Source organism: Charadrius vociferus, unplaced genomic scaffold (genome assembly GCF_000708025.1).
Source record: "Charadrius vociferus isolate BGI_N301 unplaced genomic scaffold, ASM70802v2 scaffold165, whole genome shotgun sequence".
Classification (NCBI taxonomy): domain Eukaryota; kingdom Metazoa; phylum Chordata; class Aves; order Charadriiformes; family Charadriidae; genus Charadrius; species Charadrius vociferus.
This window is the reverse complement of record NW_009648445.1, coordinates 42,389-46,825: the sequence shown is the minus strand read 5'-3', so window position 1 is coordinate 46,825 and position 4,437 is coordinate 42,389. Positions and strand designations below refer to the sequence as shown.

Sequence of the window (4,437 nt, the reverse complement as noted above, 5' to 3'; positions counted from 1 at the left end):
TGTAAAGCTGGTGACATTCCTGATATCCAAGCTGCCTTTGCAGCGGAGAGGGCGCTGCCAGCAACCTGGCATGCAAGTACTTACCCGTGGGTTGATGTTCTGCTGTGCTGGGGCTCCTCATTTACAGCTCTGTGGGGTCTCGCTGTGCACTGGGGTCCTCCAAGCCTTGTTCTGCCTCCACTCCCCAGCTCGGGCATCTGGCTTCTCTATGAGACGTGCAGAAAGCTTTGTGTGCCCCAAAGCATGGCTTTCTTCTATGAATAGACATTGGACTAGGTGATTGTTGTAGGCCTCTTCCAAATGAAATATTCTATTCTATATTAGGAGGACAAAAAGAGATGATAAGAACTTGTGGCAGACCATCACAGCTAGAGCTACAGCAGTATCTCGTCAACTCCACTGGTTATGTTTGTTGACTGAAGAGCAAAAGGAGCCAAACATCCCCTGATGGCTGATGTCCCCACGCTGTTTTTCAGCTCTTGCAGTTAGCTCCTGAGACCCGGGAACAGCACCCAAAGCACAGCCCTCCTTCCAGGTGATCTTGGCTTGCTTGTAACCACAGGGGAACCTCTCAGGCTGCAGCAATCAGTTACATACATGCAACCAAAATGCCGTAAAAATGAGAAGAAACAAACCTGCAGCCAGCTTGGAAGCATCCTGTGACACAGCAAGAGCAGACGGGAAAGTGGGGTGATGCTGCTCTGCACTCGGACTGAGAGGAGTCTGGGCTCTGCATGCCCCGGACCAAGGCATTGGACCAAGGCAATTTACCTCACCCCGTATAAGAAACTGTGGTCCAGAAGACCTGTGTGGGAAAGAGGAGATTCCCAGCCTGAAGATGCAGCAACGGGTCATGAGTAGAGCATGAAGTTTGACAGATTGAGCCTCGAATTGCAGAGTTATTTTTTAGCCGTTTCAGGAGCACACTTCCAGGATCCCCATCTGAATAGCAGGGTGACTTCCCTGTAAGTGGAGCCATTTGGGTCAGGACTGAAGATCTGTCTCCAAGACCAAGTCCCCCTCCAAGAAAAAGGGGACACACTGCACGCTTGAGTTGCCAACACCCCACAGCCTTGGCTCCAGTCACACAAAGCAGGCAAGTACCTGGACCTCCTGCAGATGTAGTGCCTCCACCACTCTGACAATAGGAACATCACCGATGACAGGAATTAATACAAGTGTGCAAAGTGGGGAGAAGTTCCTCCAGGAGTTTTCTCACGCAGGCTGTCTATGGTGAGGAGTGCACCAAAAGAGAGAGCACCAGCGTCCAGCACAAAGGTAAGGTGGGAAGAGCTCCTACTTCTAACCTGATGGTTTCATCTTGCAACCCAAACCTTCCGAAGATCTGGTGGGTGAGGAGGGTTCGGAAGGAGATGAAGGGAGTCACTGCCAGCCCCCCTCACTGGTTATAACTGCTCTGTGCCAGCCCGGTGGGAAGCCTGGTGTCCCTGTGCCAGCCTTGGGGAATGGACCAGCCAGGTTGTGTACAACAGGAGAGCCTGCAGCAGCCTGCCCGTCCCTTCTTGATACTCTGCCACCAACAGCCCGCAGATGTGCTGCGTCCACGGAGAGGGGACACGCACCAGGCAGCGGCTCACGGGACATAGTCTCTCATGAGACCCCTCTGCAGTGCTGCCTCCAGCTCTGGGGCCCCCAACATCAGAAGGATGTGGACCTGTTGGAGCAGGGCCAGAGGAGGCCATGGAGATGACTCATGTAAGGAGAACAGGAAGTGAGGGGATGTGCATAGGACCCAGAACAGGGCTACAAAGGTGAAATCAATTATCTGGTGAACTGCCGCACAGAACACAGCTCCTAACAGGCAGTCCTCACCGGTACAGCGGCTCTAGCAGAGACCTTTAGGTAGCTCCTCAGCCTGGTTAACCCCAGCGGGACAGTAATCAGCAGATGCAGGTGGACAAAAACAGAGAGGCAATGCTGGGCCAGTCCAATGGGCAGAAGTTTCAATATATGATGAGCACTGTAAGGTCCGCACTTTCCAATTGTGGACTCAGCAGCCAGGGTTTGCTATGTAGAGGAGGACTTGAGGATAGAGGCAGTGACTGTTCCAATAGTTAGGGAGCTAAACCTTTATTAGCTGGATGTTTTTGCTGTTTGTAAAATTCTTTTCTGTTCTCTCCATTTCTGGACTCTAAGAGATTTTTTTTTGAAAACAGCATCATTGAGATAATGAGTGAATGATGCTATTTAGCATGCTAGGATTAATGCACAAATGATTGCAGAGTCATAAAGTCCATCACAAGAAAGAATCAAGCACAGAGAACAGCACAGGTGAAATATTTGACCTTTTAGCTCAACTCAGGGCTGAGCCGATGAACTTAGACTGTGATAAGAGATGGACAGCTGATCTAATCAGCCTCTTCTCCTCAAGGATGCCTTTTTCTAGAACAGCTTCACAAAGCTAAACTTGTCTATAGTACGCAGTGAATGATCCCAGCAATTATCTTACCATAGCCAAGCACGGGAACAGTACCAACAGAACTGGAGGAGTGTCCAGGGAGTCAGTGTCTATGACTAGAATTTTCTCATAAAGAAGAGTTGTTAGCTGTGCCATCACTTGCAGCTAATCCCAAAGCTACTTCCAAAGGATAAAACTATAAGTGGTTGGAAACAGCGAGGTCAGATCTCCCTCCAGACACAGGCCCACAAACAGGGTTTCCACGTTGCTGTGGGATAGCCGGACTTCACACCAGCCCTGAAGGGGATCCCAAAATGCTTCTAAGAGACAAGTACTCAAGTATTGTTTAGACCGTGTGGCAGAGCAGACCAGAACCTGCACAGATAACAAGTCCATGGACAGTGGGAGCTGCCAGGATGGGATTTTTCTTAGCCTTGAGCAGCTTTGCTTTTAGAGTTGCTTTATTTTTGTCCTTTATGGAGATCACTGTCACAGGAATCATCTCCAGGTGTTTCCTCTTCCCCATCACTAGCTGGGTCAGGCAGGGCAAACCTCATACCCCACACATGGGCTAGAAGACATTTTGGCTTTGAGCCAGGGTCAGTTCTAGAATAGCTTCAGCTTTTGCAGACAAAACACTGAAGTTGGGGCGGGAGTGCTTCTGTGTTTCATATAGAGGCAAGGAACAAGCAGCCAGCTACAACAGAGGCTGTATCATTAGGAACATTTTTAAAAACACCAGTAAATCAGAAAAACTTCTGAGAGTAGCTGCTTTGATCTAAAGACTCCTTAAAGTATTTGAAGTACTATAAAGCTCCAGACTGCACAGCTGTGGACTTTCCCTAAGCTAAGCAGCTCTGTGCATTTCCCCATTACTCCCCTTTGTTATTCCTTTCAAAAGTTGCTAAAAGTTTGCTAGAGGCTTGTTTCTGCTTTAGAGCAAGGAGAGAGAAAAAAAAAAAAAAAGAGATAAGCACAGCAGCGAGCCTTAGCACAGCTACTGATGAGTTCTGCAAGTCCCACGTGGGAGGTAGTGAACCTTACTCCCAGGGGAAGAGAAAGTTTTGAGTCAACACAGATATTCAACCAAAACCAGGTCATGGACGGGGGAGGAAAGCTGTACCAGTCAACCTGACCTGCACAGCTGCAGGTAAGGAGGGGGAAGTTTTCCACATACAGTCTCTGGAGAGCTGCAGGTCAAGGACAGTTCTGCCAAGATGCTCCTCAGAGGTCTTTGCTGGGCTGGGGAAGCAGATGCCACTTGCACCAGGCTGCAGCAGCAATGCATGCACAGAAGGTCAGACTGCTCCCGCACCCAGCTTTGGGAGGTCTGGCTCAGAGGGAAGCAGAAGCAGCATGGAAGAGTGGCTGTGACGAGGGAGGAGATGTTACAGGTGCTTCTCTCTCATGGCCAGCTGTTGTCCGCTGCAGAAGTCCCAGAGCAGACGTGGGCAACTCCGCACCTCCTCCAGCGGGACCGAGCAGAGCACAGCAGCTAAAAAGCTATCAGCACCCAGATCTACATCCTTCCCACCCCCAGGCAAACTCCTGCGTTTACAGATCCCACCACCTCCTAGTCCAGACCAGCAGCCTTGTCGTGTGTCTGTCCCTGCCCCCCCCAGACCACTTCTCCCTCCTCACCAGTACTTAACTTCAGTACCACAAAGCTGATTCAGAGGAATAACTTTATTATCGCGCCCACCCTTCAGGGAGTGAGAGCAGCCTGAAAGACCAGACACCAGAGCTCAGCCGAGGACTTTGAGCAAGCACTGCCAACCCAGCACACAGCTACTCGGTGAGAACAGACTGAAGGAGCTCCTACACCAGAGCAAAGACACACAGTATTGCCCTTCCTGGGACAGCAGGGAAATAACAGCCTCCACCAGCAGGTGAAAGTAGAGGCAGATATCACAGTCCAACAGCATAACTCATGCAGAGCACTTACTGGGGCGTGTGACCAGTTTAAACAGACAGACCCAAGTTACCTATGCCATACCTATACCAGCAACTCGTGTAGG

At 50.2% G+C, this 4,437-nt stretch overlaps 1 protein-coding gene across 1 annotated transcript in view; it reads right to left on the bottom strand.

Moving 5' to 3' along the window:
• The window catches only part of LOC104286894, an 8,696-nt gene that overhangs the window by 2,124 nt on the left and 2,135 nt on the right, over positions 1 to 4,437 (bottom strand). The window lies entirely within an intron of this gene.